At 36.5% G+C, this 16360-nt stretch overlaps 1 protein-coding gene across 10 annotated transcripts in view; it reads right to left on the bottom strand.

Moving 5' to 3' along the window:
- inaE (inactivation no afterpotential E) overlaps nucleotides 1-16360 on the bottom strand; it is a 77460-nt gene that overhangs the window by 56419 nt on the left and 4681 nt on the right. For 4 of the 10 annotated variants that reach the window (XM_089730325.1, XM_089730323.1, XM_089730322.1 and 1 more), the window contains exon 1: nucleotides 8254-8669. The exons of 3 other annotated variants lie outside the window; for them this stretch is intronic. The gene's annotated coding sequence lies outside the window, so the exon portion shown is untranslated. Of the gene's footprint in view, nucleotides 1-8249; nucleotides 8670-16360 lie in introns of those variants that run through there. 3 more of the 10 variants (XM_089730326.1, XM_089730324.1, XM_028182069.2) reach the window with 1 other exon arrangement.

Below are 16360 nucleotides of genomic sequence, written 5' to 3' on the forward strand. Positions count from 1 at the left end.
TCTTAACAAAATACTAGAACAGTTGCGTGCTTTCACTCTTCGGAATGATTATACTATAGCAGTCAGCGTCGATCAGGTGGATGGCATGCTCCACTGTCTGCTAAGGCAATAAAAATTCGGTTTGATTAACGTTAAATATTACATTATTTTTAATTTTTTTGGTAATTCGAATTAATTTAGCATGAAAAAATATCATAATGATAATTTTATTTCGCAATTAGACGCAAAGAAGTTGGGAGTATCGTATTTCCGCCAGATTTCTTTAGTCTCATATTATTTTGCAAAAGACAGTTTCAAAATTATATTATAATATATTTTTTGTTAACATTAAAATTATACATGTATCCATCTATCTTACATTACGAATTACTCATGCAGTTCATTTTGTACTTTGTTCTAGATTGTTTTCTTTATTGCTAAGATGTGTGGATGAGCTCACAGAGTACCTGATGTAAAATGGTCATCGGAGCCCATAGACCAGGTCAATGCCGCCGCCCATCTTGAGACAAGAGTTTTAAGTCTCCGTTTTTACAGTATTTCCTCTAGTGCAGATTGGTTCAAGTTCACATAACGTTTCTTGTATCCGTCGTATGAATTTACGCTTTATTTAACTGGTTTAAGGAATAATTTTCAACACATGTTTTTAATGTAGGTTTATTTTACAAATGAACGGTGGTTATAGCGCTATACAGTTGAGCTATCGGTCTCATGTTACAAGGTTGACGGTATTCATGAGATGATCGACCATTATTCTTTTATACACTGTATTTACGTAAAAGCCGATAAGCTCTTCTACCGATCGAGATTCTAATAAGTAAATATAGTTTAACATCCCAAAAAACATTTTTAAACATCCGAAAAAATATACCAAACTTAAACATACTTAAATATCAAAACGGATTAAATCAATAAAACAATATTTTTTTTAATATTTTTGATCCCAATCAGGATATTAGGGCAAAGTAATAAAATTATAGTATTATCATCGATCATTATCATTTTCGTCTCCGGTTATCATAATTATAGACAGATAAAGGCCAAGCTAATAAAATCGAGTTAAAAGTACATATAGGTCGACTGATATATATATATATAGTACATCCATTGTCATACCGCCCAATACGTTCATTCAAATAAATTCATTCCAAAATAAAAACGTGTTTTATTTTATTTTATTTACATTCTCTGTCAGAAAAGTGAAAGTAAAAACGGACAGAATCTTGTCCCCGTTGCAGAGTAATGTAGAGGTCGAAGCGGCCAAAACAATTCCGTGTTGTGTTTATCAAAAATTGAAATTTTAATTAATTTTTACAGCAGTAGTCTATAATAGATATACAGCTAAATATAATTCTAAATTGAAACCAATTTGTATTAATATGATGATACTGATTGATTTGGTGAATTCAATTTCTCATATCTCATTTTCCTGTCAGTCCTATTTCATTGACGGTAGAACCTATCTCGTTCAGCCCCGGGGACAGAAGTCATATTTTATAAACCAACACGTGTTTTTGAACGACACATAAGAAAACGTCTTTTAATGAAAGCCAAACAAATTTGAATAGTAATATTATTAGTCGTATTTCAACATCTCGTCTGCTTTGCATTAAGGACTTTGGCTATTTAATATCGGCCAGTATACACGAATTCTTTGGGATTACCACTGGAAATTTGATGACACATCCTTATTATTTAAAAGTCGAAATTCAATTTTTGATAAACTTTCCTTTTCCTTAACTAAAAGAAAAGACCAAGTGTTTTTTACAAGATTGCAGATTGGACACACAAATTTAACTCACGTACGTCTTATTGCCAAAACAGATAAAATGAAATGTAAGTGCGGTTTAGATTAAACTGTGGTACACTTGTTAGCCGAATGTAAAGCATATGACATAGAGAGACAATTTTGTAAACTCCCTGATAATTTAACGGACTGTATAAGCAGACTCTTAGTTTTTTAAAGATCATTGATTTGTATAATTTAGTATTATTTTGACCTTAGATGTTAAAAACTGATAACTGTTATACATTTTTTTATAGACCTTGTCACGTATTTTTTTAACATTGGTCTATTAAATACTCGTCTTTCTTCATTTACTTTTCTTAATCTATACTGAATTGAAATTTGAAAACATAAGAAGAAGTTTTACAACAGAAAAAGTAGGCAACAGTAGTACAATTCTGGTGCAGTATGTTCTTTTTTTTTGTAAGAGACTATTTAAAATACGGTTAGGAATGACGCGAGCTGCCTACCGTACCTTAATGTTGCCAAAAACGAAACCTTTTAGAAGTATCAGTAATGACAGTATTAATATTTATCACAATCGGATGAATGGCTTAATGACGCATAAAGGATAATCACAAAAACATATACTCCTGTTTTTAGTTTAAAAAAAAATCAAATTTTTTACTTTGACAAACTCTAGTGACTTTTTACTTGAATTATAACTCTAACTGGTCATTACTTTATTACTTCTCATATTATTCATAAAGGTTTTAGTATTTTCTTAGGTTTTCGTGAGTACATATTACAAATAAACGGTAGTTGGCACATTACTCCAACGTCGACAAATAACATCTTAGTCATCAATGTCCACCAAAATTGTAAAGTATTGCAAAAACCAGAAATAATAAAATGCCAATAATAAAAGGTAGATCAATCCGCAAAAATAGTTTTAATTAACACATTAGGTTATTTGAGTTTGTTTTCATTTAGTGCGAATCTCAGACGTGAAACATAGATTTCTATGCTTACAATTTAATCTTGCGTTATTATTAATTAGGTTTTAAAATTTTCGATGTATCAAAAAGTGGTTTTTGGAAAACAATAGAGTGAGAAAGAAAACAAAGTTTCTTTTTGGCAAAAGTAATCTTTATCTTACTTTGTTATTGTTTAAATTAAAACAAATTCACTCCAAAAGTCAATATAGAAAACCCAGTGTAGGTACAAGTAGTAAAAACATCGTCTCAAAATTGAGCCTCATTCGGAAATTACGAGTTCTAGCTCTGAGGACTGGAGCCGTGACCTGAATGTTTGATTACTATTAAACGTAAGCGCGGATGACTTTACTTTGATATTTACCTTGTACCGTCGTGACTATCCTTAGCGCAGTGAGCAAGAGAAAATGCAATATTCATATCGAGAGAAATTAATGATGGATACCCAAATTCTTTCGGTCGTCTAAGATTTGAATTGTATTTTTTTAGATTACAGATTATATGAAAGGTTTCACAAAAAAAAACGGTATCACCTAGTGACACCTACTAATACGTTTATAAAGGAGGAGATCGTATTCCTTCAAAAATTCCTTCAAATTCTGTCTATTAAGCCGCAAAGCGAATGCATTCTGGTAGGGAAAGTAAATGATTTATTTTTGTAAGCACGTATAAGAAGTTTACGTCTTACCTACTTACTATAAAGTTGATAGTGGATGCAATAGCCACCACACCGTGCCTTACGTAATCCATCCAGAAAAACTATGGTGACATCTCAATGGCTTTGCATGACAGCTGTCCGATCCTTTAAACTAGAACGCATGATGGCGTTCTTTCTACATGGTCAATAATATATGTAGTAGCACCTTTACGAGCTCATCTGCGTAATTACGGCAAAAAAAACAATAACAAAACAGCTCCGTTTTTATTTTAATATTTAAGCAATTAACCCTAATATACAAAAAAGATCGTGCTCACGTCTGCTGTATCATCAATCTAAACAATGTACTTACTATATAAGCGTCTTGTCGATGTAGTGATTTCAAGTAATTGAACTCGCACGAGTGCGCGTGTACCGAATACTGATGACAGTTGATTAATATAAAGTAGCATTGTAAAGCGGTTCGATTTGTTTATTCGTAAGTTTGGGGTCATTTTTTTTTTTGATTGACTCAATTGATTCTGACGATCAATTCGTTTTGTGTGGTAGGTATATTAGTAACGCGTTGCTCATGTGCTATATTTTTTGTTGAAATATTTGCTTATTCAATAAAATTTTATTGACAAAAATATGGGCTTTAGGAAATCGTTCTTGAAGGCGAAACGCCACTGACTAGTTATGTCAATGTTAACATTAAAAGAACATTTTTGATATTTTATCTTACTAGTTTCTGCGTCACATGAAGCAAAGGCAGGTAGGTGGATACCGCGCGGTCATAGGCTGTGTTAAACTTCATGCAGTCCAAAATATATTGTTCAAATGTAACAAAAACATTACCGACTTTTGTCAGTCAAGTAAAAATAAATGTTTCTTTGCCTATTTGCCATGCTTGCGTTCTCAACCCATATATTAGATTCAGTCGAAGCTTGGAACAGTTATTATTGGCGTATCAAAAAAGGTTTTTGACATAGTATCATTAACGTATGATAAGTGACGCGCGTATGTGTATGAAAGTACACGTTATTTGAAAGAGGATATGCAAGAGAAAGGTGTGAGTGCAAAAATGACGTATGATAGGCCTAAAACATAGAAAAGAGAACATGTTGCGCCGACTTCTTAAAGTAGGATAAGGACAAGAATAAAAAGAAGAAGAAGTGTGTAGTTTAAGTAAATGCGAAAATTTCATACATTTAATGAGAGTCACTCTGAGTCACAGCGGAACGTGACCGGCGCTTTATAAACCTCAATTGAATGTTTGAGTTGTTTCCTGAATGTCAGGACTCACTAACATTTACGACACTACCTGTCTTGAACCGAATAAAATATAATTTGCAAAAAATATAAGCTCATTCACACGTCGATGTAATAAAATAAAATAAAAATGAATAGAAACTATTATATGCTTCGATCAACAATAGTAACTTGATCGAAGATTATATGTATAAATTATATGAAGTTTAAGACAAATGTTAGCAACTTTATGCGTTTTAGAATATACGTATATCTTATTCCTCTGATATTTACTAATTAAGTTATCTTTATTCCCTTCAATTTGTCTTTGCCTGAATACTAACAATACTCGTGGTATATCAACTTCAAAATTTGTAATGGATAAGAGAGAAAAAAATATGATTAAACAATATTATATTCTGTTTTCGAAACCGAATATTGTCGCACCGAAATATCTTAAGATTTAAACAAACACCCTTGAGTTATTCGAGCAAAATAAATTTGCTGTCCGAGACTAGAGAGAGAATATTATTTTAACGAAACTTCTAGAGCCTTACAGCTTGAGATGATTTTCAATGTAACTCAAATGGAAGAAGTTAATGGTTTTTTAACGAACAAGGATTTAGAAAAAAAAATATTTTCAGAATGACAGAGTTCTTTTTCTCAATAGCTTTTATTTTTAATTTGAACTTGAGCGATAAGTGACATAGAATACTATTATTTCATAATAGTACCACATCATAGTTATGTCACATCAATTAATAATTGTTATGTTTTAATTTCTTCAAATGTTTTTAATGGAAAACCCAGTGTTTTTCGCTTTCATGATAAATTTATTACGGTAATAGGTTTACAAGTATAATGGACCGAACGTATCCAATATTAACATTCGGTTAGCAAGCTCAATTTTCTGGTTAATCAACAGTCGCTATGCTTGCAAAATTTATTTGTTTTATTCGAATGAAATCTCGCCTGCTTTGTACAAAATTGGACATACAAGCTTTTGCATAAAGTTCTTTTATCCGAACAAAGACGATACGCTTTCGAAAAAGAATTTTAATCAGTACCTACCGTAATGAATTGGACAAATATTAGAAATAGAGCTTAGCAAGTGTTCCACTTCGCGATCTGACCCGGAATGAGGCTCTAAAACTTTCCAATAAATACGATATGACACATATAGAGTTAAAGAGTGCTGATTAGGCGTCCTTTAGTCAGTTGTGACCATGAGTATCAGTGAGTTGAGGTCAGCAAAACATGACCTCTATGCGTGAGCCCATCTTAAGATGTCAGATCAATCTTACTTGCTTTTTTTTGTAGCGTCGAAGTGTTACCGAAGTTCACAGACTTGTTCACAGACCTGAATGCCGTCACCCACCTTGAAACATGGTCGAATTCTCGATTGTACTGCATAATAGCTGTGCTACCCATTAAACTGACAAGCATTTGGTACTTTACAAACCTTTACTTTATTTTGGTACTTTACTTACACAACTTTTTTACTGGTGGTAGGACCTCTTGTGAGTTCGCGCGGGTAGGTACCGCCGCCCTGCCTATTTTTGCCGTAAAACAGTAATGCGTCGGTCAGAAGGGTAGTGCAGAGCAGTTGTAACTATACTGAGATCTTAGAACTTATATCTCAAGGTGGGTGGCGCATTTACGTTGTAGATATCTATGGGCTCCAGTAACCACTTAACACTGGGCTGTAAGCTCGTCCATCCAGATAAGCAATAAAAAAAACATTGACTAAAATTAAATAGGCAAAATAGCGGAAACCTCCAACCAGTAAACAGCAATTAGGAATCGCTGTATGTGGTTTATGCTCAGAAAATGCTGCTGCCCATTTTCTGTTGATCTCTTTAATAGCAGTTTACGACACCCACGGGAAGAGATGGGGCGGTCCTTTATTAGGCCAGCACTATACTTGTTACTTATGAGCCGCCTACCATTTACTAGGTAGTTTTATTGAGTAACCTAGCCACTCTTACTACAAATCCGCTGTCAAAGCTGTTAGGTTATTTTAATAGGTTATTAAAACTGTTGTTATAATTTTCAAATCTCTTATAATTTAATTTGAAATTAGTCGTAATTCCATAGTCGTCGTGGCCTAAAGGATAAGACGTCCAGTACGGTACGCAACGGTGTTCGAATCCCGCCGGCAGGTACCAATTTTTCTAATCTTTCGAAATACGTACTTGACAATTGTTTACGATTGACTTCCACGGTGAAGGAATAACATCGGGTAATAAAAATCAAACCCACAAGAGGTAGGACCTCTTGTGAGTCCGCACGGATAAGTACTACCAACCCGCCTGTTTCTGCCGTGAAGCAGTAATGCGTTTCGGTTTGAAGGGTGGGGCAGCCGTTGTAACTATACTGAGATCTTAGAACTTATATCTCAAGGTGGGTGGCGCATTTACGTTGTAGATTTCTATGGATTCCAGTAACCAGTTAACACCAAGTGGGCTGCAAGCTCGTCCACCCATTTAAGCAATAAAAAAAATTACATTTGTAATAACAGCTTTATTTTTAATGTTTTGTTTTTATGTCTTTTGTATCGCGCCTGCCAGCACGGCGCCGGATGCTGCTTCACGTCTTGAGATATGAGATTGGCCTATCAATTTAAAGACCCAAGACCTTTGAAGACATAACTTCCCTACAAATAATTTCGTCTTTATATTGTTTAGAGTGTTCCGATGTCAGGCGTTTTACAAATGAAATATTTATTAAAAAAAAGTTTTATTAACATAACAAACAGGAGCCTAATATAAAATACGTAAATGATAAGATACGAAATAATACACTCAATAGATCTTATGAGACCGCATATAAATTTCTCTCGGCTTTCGTGTTTATTTGGCCTTTTGCAATAAATATCATGTTCGGGTTGATTCGTTAAAAGTTAGATGTTACTGTGCCATGTGATATAGCGTAACGCTCTTGTATATCGTAAGTCGTCGTGGCCTAAAAGATAAGACGTCCGGTGCATTCGTTGTTGCGATGCACCGGTGTTCGAATCCCGCCGGCGGGTACCAATTTTTCGAATGAAATACGTACTTAACAAATGTTCACGATTGACTTCCACGGTGAAGGAACAACATCGTGTAATAAAAATCAAACCCGCAAAATTATAATTTGCGTAATCACTGGTGGTAGGACCTATTGTGAGTCTGCACGGGTAGGTACCACCGCCCTGCCTATTTCTGCCGTGAAGCAGTAATGCGTTTCGGTTTGAAGGGTGGGGTAGCCGTTGTAACTATACTGAGACCTTAGAACTTATATCTCAAGGTGGGTGGCGCATTTATGTTGTAGATGTCTATGGGCTCCAGTAACCACTTAACACCAGGTGGGCTGTGAGCTCGGCCACCCATCTAAGCGCAATAAAAAAAAAAAAAAAAAAAAATATGGATGATTTATTAAGATTAACAATTTGTAAATTACTCTTTTTTAATTAGCATTTTGTGAAACTGTTATTTAAATTGAGGTAACTTTTTCGAAGTTTGTTATAAAGCAAAATTATGATTTTTACAAAATTATTTATTCTCAAAGTGGAACATGAGAGGTTTACAAATTTTTCTTTACAGATACTGGTTCTGAAAAAAAATTAATATTTTTTTTGTTTATTCAATATAATGCAAATTACTTGCTTTATGAAATCAGCTGTAACTGTTGTTCAGCAACGTCTGGTCACAGTCGAGGGCCACAGATAATTTCGGTTCATTATGAGCAGTCGGTACACTAACAATCCCGCAACCACGTTGCAACAGAATCACCACATTAATTCCTTTCACCTTAAGTTCCAAATACACTTCATAACCTGTCTTTAGTGTCTGAATTCATCGTGGTCGGCCGTCTAGATTTTGTAATAAACGATTAGCAAGCACTAAGCACTTGCGGAGTGCAACGACGATAATAATTTATCATTCGTTTTTCATTGATGACTCAAGTTTATGTCAATTGTGTATTTGTTTACTGCGATTGTAAGCAGCTGCGACGCGATATCGCTTGAAGCGCGGTCGCTCACTGCCAAGCTACCGGCGTCGACTACCGTACATTTTCAAACGAGGAGCCACGATTCCGACCGAGCATAATATCATTTTGTTAAACGGCAAGAAAAATTATCTTACTCGCTCGAACTTGCGATAACTCAACGTGTTAGACTGAGACCGACCACTTTTACTACCCAGATAGGGAGATGAAGTGAAAACTCGAAGATAGTATTTGCCTATACTAGAGCATTCGCGATGTAAATGAGGGGTGCACGTATGATATCTTTCAAGGACTATCAGAATGATTGATTGGTACAAATGGCGGTATCGTAAAATGTTAAGAAGGTTAGTTACATAGATCGTCGTCATTACTCGCACTCTTGCATTCGTCGATTTTATCATTAACGTCTGTGTTACTTTCAATTATTTGATTATTTCACTGATGGAAGCCTTAAATAATGGACCTTTTTAATATTTTTTTCGCATGTGATCTACTGAAGGTCGGTTGCGTGATCCTTATAATAAATGTTAAAAGTTGAAGAACTTTTTACGTCATTTTATTTGGTATCAATCAAGTTGTTTTCGTCAAAATATACCTCAATATTTTAAAACCTTTTTTTGTTTCATCTTTAATGATTGTAGTGGTTTATGGGCCGTTGCAGATGGATATCACCGTGCTGCCCATATCTGCCACGAAGCAGTCATACGTTTCGGATTCAGAGGTTGAACAGCTTTTAAAAAATACAATTCTACCTAAAATGGCAGCTTCGCGTTGGGGCTCATTCACACTTAGTCAGGCCGTGAGCTCATTCACACGTCTAGTGCAATAAAATGTACGTATCATAAATTATTATAATAAAAATGTAGACATGTAGATATTATGTATAGAAATATATGGTATGTAATCAATACGCCACAAGGGAGCAATATCGGGGGTAAGAGGCTCGGCGGTACCCAGAGGGAGGTACCTTAACAACCTTCATAGAACGATGCGTACATGTCTTTGTTAATTAGCCAATTACCCCGAGGATAAACAAAGTGAATGAACACGCAACATCTATTTTTATGGCATTCCCTTGGATATTTTCATTAGTTGAAACATAGCAATAATTCACCATGTTAATTCATAATAATTTCATCATCATCAGCCTATAGCAGTCCACTGCTGGACATAGGCCTTTCCAATTGTTCGCCACTGAGCCCGATCTTCGGCCTCTCTCATCAAACTCCTGCCAGCCAAGTAGGCCTTTCCAATTGTTCGCCACTGAGCACGATCTTCGGCCTCTCTCATCAAACTCCTGCCAGCCAAGTGGTGGTAGGACCTCTTGTGAGTCCGCAAGTGTAGGTACCAACCACCACCCCCTCCTATTTCTGCCGTGAAACAGTAATTCGGTTTGAAGAGTGGGGCAGCCGTTGTAACTATAATTCATTGTGTTTCTAGGTAGACTAGCATACGGCCTACCTGATCGTAAGTAGTAGTTGTAGATATACAATGAAAAAAAAATACAAAGCCGGATGGTCCGTGGCAAAAAATATTTCTGGAAACACACTGAATAAACGCAAATAGTATCAGGTAGTATGGATGGAGCTCTGCCCCGGTGGCGGAAGGTGAGATGGTAAAAAGAAGAAGTTCTCGAAGAATTCCTTAGAGCATGGAACATAAGGAACAAAACTCGTCCCTCCATAGACCCAGGTTGAACCAACGAAGTGAGAGAGAGAGAGAGAGTATTCTTTATTGTACACCAAAATACAAATAAACAATGCGATACGTTAACTACAAAATAAGTACAATTGGCTGTCTTATCACTGAGAGCGATCTCTTCCAGACAACCTTCAGGTGGACAAGAATCATTTGAAAAGTAACATTTTCGTAATTCTATTCCTGAATACCAGGAATCGGCTTTTGCCGCACTTTTTAAGTTTCTGGTTAGCGGGGAGAGTAATAACATCATTTAACTGAAAAGTTCGGTTAAAAGCCATTTCAAATTCACTTCATAACTCTGAAAACTTGGGACAATCTAACTAAATTAGCAAAATAAATACTGCTATTAAAATAATCAGTAGTCAAGGCAACATCTTGATGTTTATAAAAGACTGCCTTTGGCTTGTTTAACCAGTGGGGTTTTAAAATAATCGTTTATCGCATTTAAGGATCCGAGTTTTGTTTCGAATGAAGTCACGTCAAGCACAACGAATATTATCCGTATAAATGTAATGATAGAGATCTGCTGTTTATTTAAATTATATCTTATGTCTACAATTGTGCACGCCAGTTTTGAGGGCTTAACTATCTAGTATCAACTAAAGCAAAAATCGATTACTGCTTCATTAACGAACAATGCTCTAAGAAAATCAACGTGATATTGAATTAGCGTGTACTAGATTCACACTTGCGGTATGTTACCGTAGCTGGAATGCTCCATGCCGGGCAAAGTGATTTTTGCACAGGACGACAATTTACTATGGTTCCATGAACGATATTTACCCTATGTTTTAATGTTGTATTACATATTATTGATATTATAGTAATGACGAACATTATCAAATCAAGGTCTAGTGGTGTTATTGAATTGATCTGCGTATCTCGCACGTATATTTAACGTGCATTAGTGTAAGGATTATATCCTTTAATTCACAGTAATTATTTACAACCATTGTTAATATTACAATATTTATAGCTTGAAATCCAACAAGTAAAGTTACCATATCTAATCATTTATTTCCTTAGTATTTACAGTCTATAAAACGAAATATTGTTATTGAATACTTTTATAGTTTTATGGTAATTGTATCGTTTTAATAGCTTAAGAAACCAACAGTCAAAGAGAATCATTCAGCATATTTAAACTTGCGGAAAAGACACGGCTCACGGCCCATTTACTGTCGAGCAAATACGGGTCCCCATAGACTCTGTATTGTAATGCCACTCATCAACTTAAGACACGAGGTTAATCAACGTCATTAATGTGCCTATCCACCAGCTTCCGTGGCTACTTGACGGACTCAATAGCGTCGTTACCAAGCACTGATTCGCATATACATAAGAGGGAAAAGTTCAGGAGGAAGAGATTCCAGATGGCGCGGATGTTTTTTAAGTTTCACCAGGACACATAGGCTAGCAAGGACGAACTCAGCAAGGCTGAGTGGAAAATGTTTTATGTGTTAAATTTTTAAGTTGTTTTAGCGATCTTTTATTAGCTTAATATGTACAACGTATGGTTTTGTTGTTTTTGATCTAATGAAATCTTCAATTCTAATGAAATTTCTAATGAAATCTTGAACGTGAATTTCACAGACTTCAAGACATGTGATTATACCTATATATATCGACCGATATTACTGTATAAGTCAGGGACAAAACGAAGGAAATCGTGTAGGAATTTATGAGAAACATAAAGTAACATAGATAAACAAGCATTCAGTTTTGTCTAAATAAAAAAATCAATATCCGTGATTATGACGTAAATTTATTATTGCTAGAAAATCATATAACTATTGACGTAATATTTTATATGGTTAAAATCTAAAAACGTTATGTTCATAAATGCGTGTTTTTTGCGGCCTATGGAATTTATGATCCATTCGATGGTAGCGATGTACAGCAGACAATTATTATCTTAGGATAAAAGTGGTTTTCAAATGCGCTGTCATTGAGAAGACCGCGGCTATTCTCTTCGGTCCGGTCCGCACAAGAGTCGTCCCGGGACAGCTCAGTCTCCGTGGCGCTAATGTCGAGTTTAGATCCAGCGTCCGGTACTTGGGGGTCGATATCGACCGGAGTTTGGGGATGACCGCCCACGCCAATAAGGCGTTGGCGGCCGCTCGCTACGCGAGATTCCTCCTCCGGCCGGTGTTGGCCTCCAGGTTGCCGGTCAGGACTAAGCTCGGCATTTATAAGACGTATGTCCGTTCCCGTATCACGTACGCAGCTGCGGCCTGGTATCACCTCATCCCGCAGGTCATGCGGGTGAAGTTACAGGCCCAGCAGAATCTGGCTCTTCGCACGATAGTCGGAGCAGGGCGTTACGTCAGTAATGCCGTAATCGCCCGGGATCTGGATGTGGAGTCGCTCGAGGAGTTCATCCGGAGGCTAGCTCGTAATATTTACGAGCGGGCTGACGGTGGACCCCACGAGCATCTCCACAACTTAGCTCCCTTGCACGCTAGACCACCTGATGGTCTGGCGCTACCAAGGGAGCTACTGGAACCCCCGGCTATGGTAAGATAGTCGGCTTAATCGGAGTGATATGGGAGTGCTCATAATGAGTGCCCCCATGGGACTGAGCTGTCCACACTCGTCATTTCCCCCCACATCGTTGGGGTGCCCCCTTATGGGGACCCATTTCCCACCCCCGTTGGGTGGACCACTCCCCCTTATGGGGAGTGATTATATCGGTCCCTCCCCGCGACGGTCTTCCCCTTCTGGGGAGCCCTTAGCGGGTGAGCGCCAAACTAGTGTCGCGGCTCCCCCTCTGATTTGTAGAGGCGGGGCCGCGGCATGGGGCCGGTGGCGGGCCCCTCGTAGCTGCTGACTGTTGTCCCTGTATGTATATAGTAGTTGTAATTAGGTTAGTTAGTTTAGTAGTTTTGTAGTTAGTAGTAGAAAAAAAAATTAAGCTGTAAGGAAGCAGAGGACAGCAGCCGGCGCCGGGGTGTCACCGCCGCGGGCATCGAGCCGCGACCAGACTGCCCATCGTATTATATATAAGTATATATAGATGTAAATTGCCGCCGAACACGCAGCGAACAGCGTACCTTCCCCATGTCCTCCCCGCATCGACTTCACCCCTGCCCTATGTGGCAGGGAGCTCCGTCCCGGGTAGTGGGGTTTGCCCCGAGGCCCGTTCCGTGCCCCCGAAAGGGGGTACGACGACCCTTCTTGCTTGCTGTCATTGAAATTTTAAATACTCAATTCTTGGTACCTTATTATTACAACTGTTTTTTTTTTATTATGTATTTCCAATAACAAATTTAGTTTGCTATCCATGAAAAAATAATTGATGAGGTTTATTGAATTTTCATTGTAGTTTTATATATGACATTTTTATGAAACAAAGTGCTCAATCGAAGTACAGTAATAATTGAAGGTCTAAATAAAATACAACTATATTTTTATAACCATACTATTGAACAGTGCGAACGATATGTTATTAAAGTTATTGCAAATAAGTATTGCCGTCTAAGCCCTGCGATACCTTTACTAACGTAGCTTGTTTTTTGCAGTTTAATTATTCTTTAAATACATTTGGGTATTTTTTTCATTTAATAATTTATGTAATTAGAAAATATTTTTAAAATAGTTTGTTTCTGACCTCATTTACTTAATATATTTTTTTAAATGATTTATTTTGAGCCGGCAGTTAGTATTTTTTTTTTTTATGGCTTAAAATATTTTGCTTATACGATTCAATCTAAATTTTTTTATTGTCATTGTATTATTTCTGACGTTAATGACAATAACATAATTATTGTCGGAAAAAAATGATATAATGACAATAAAAATTCAAGAGTATGCCGTAATTATGTGTGTGGCTTCCGAAAACCGAAAAAAAACTATATTTTGCTTACTTATAATATTTTAATTCTTTATACTATATGTGTTTTATTATTAAATTCCACTTTTTTAATTTATTTATTTTATTTTAATTTTTTATTTCACTCTTTTACGGTTGTATTATCGTACAAAATAGTTCAAGTCTAGGTTTGCTGATCACGGTAGCAAATGGGTTCAAATTCTCTTTAACAAAATCTATTCATTTCAAACGATTTGTATCTAATCGAGTTGATCGTCTAACTAATCGAATTTGGGTTCATCAGATATGCCTTAACTTTAGTTTCTGTTCACTAAACTCAAAAGCGTGGAATAGATTAAATACTTGGTCGGCACACTAGTATCACGGCTACTACGCAGTATATAAGCTCGTCGAGTTTTGTTTCATAATGATTTTCATAATAACACACTTAATCACGCTTCACTTTCTTTATCATTACCAATTGTAGCAATTAAATTATAAACATGACTAACTAAGTATTGACGCGATAGATAGAAAGAATAATTTCCAAAAAGAGACATGAATATATTTTGCGGATAAGCGTGTTTTTTTTTTATTGCCCTTGTAGGCAGACGAGCCACGGCCCACTTGATGGTGAGTGGTTACCGTCGCCCATGGACTTCAGCAACAATGCCAGGGGCAGAGCCAAGCCGCTGCCTACCGCTTAACACTCTCCACAAGCCTCGTTTGAAGAAGGACATGTCATAGCGCTCGGGAAATACCGTGTAGGGGAGCTCATTCCATAGCCGGATGGGCCAGACTGTCATCGGTGTTTCGGTTTTATTAAGCAATCAATTATGTTTTTGTATTGAAATTCTCCACACAATGTGAGTTTTTCATGTTCAACCCGAAGTTTTTACTATGGCCCACTGGGTGGTCATTGGAACCCGAGAGATATCACAATGTTGAATCAACTACCTACGTTACAACTTGATACCGAAGTTCTCATATTTGAGTAACGTATATTTTATTCATTAGAATTTTATTTTGTCTACGGATCTAGTGAGAAACGAGATCGCTCCACGGAGCGTGTGTTTTTTTTTGTTCTTTAGACCGACGATTATAATGTTGTTGTTCGTAACTTGTAGAAGCAAACTTAACGATTCAGGTTTTTATGAAATATATTTCTGTTATTTGATAGATAATATAGCTAGTCAATTGTTTAATATACGATTATTTTAAACCGACCAAATTCTGGTTATGGACATTTATTAGCTTGACTTTTCAGACGTCTTAGCTTCTAAAATTAATATGATAGTTCACCGATGAGTATTTCTTTATTTATTAATTTTTTATTGCTTAAATGAGTGGATGAGCTCACAGCCCACCTGAAGTTAAGTGTTACTGGAGCCCATAGATATCTACAACGTAATTGCCGTCACCCACCTTGAGATATGAGTTCTAAGGTCTCAGTATAGTTACAACGGCTGCCCCACCCGTCAAAACGAAACGCATTACTGCTACACGGCAGAAATAGGCAGGGCGATGGTACCTACCCGTGCCAACTCACAAGAGGTCCTACCACCAATAACAAGTTACCACCAGTACCACCAGTTGTTACCGGACGCACTCCAAAGCATTAGTGTGTGTTGAGTTTTATTGTGGCAATTGGAAAGTGCTTAGCTAATGAATCACTGGTGCGATCTATTACTAAATTGGATATGGTCGGCGATTCTAAATGAGTTTGATTCTCTAAATAAGTAAACTCCATTTTTTCTTAAATCCGCAACTACCATTTGTCTCGTCCTTAATATATTAAAATTAATGTAGGATAAGACCGTAATAGTTTGTATAACAAACATTGCTCCCAACGCCCACACACGCAAAATGGTGCCCCAAAAGCGAAGGTCTCGGATATGAAATTTTCAATACAAACACATTTATATAAGGAACATTTTGTTATTAACGTAAGAGAGTAAGTAAACACGAAGGCTTTCAACGTAAATATGTTCCTATACCAAATTGTATTAAGGACTAAAAGCGATAGTCCAAAGAGTAATTTACGGAGTTGTAAATACACAATAAATAATACAAATTTACAAAAGCCTGTAGACACTACTACGTGAATATCCACTTGAGACATTAGGTCAGTCTCTTATATAATAATCTGGACTATTTTACCTCACAGTCTAGAACGCAAGATTTTTTTTTTATTGCTTAGATGGGCGGACGAGCTCACATCCCACCTGGTGTTAAGTGGTTACTGGAGCCCA

Source organism: Bombyx mandarina, chromosome 10, assembly GCF_030267445.1.
Source record: "Bombyx mandarina strain Sakado chromosome 10, ASM3026744v2".
Lineage (NCBI taxonomy): Eukaryota > Metazoa > Arthropoda > Insecta > Lepidoptera > Bombycidae > Bombyx > Bombyx mandarina.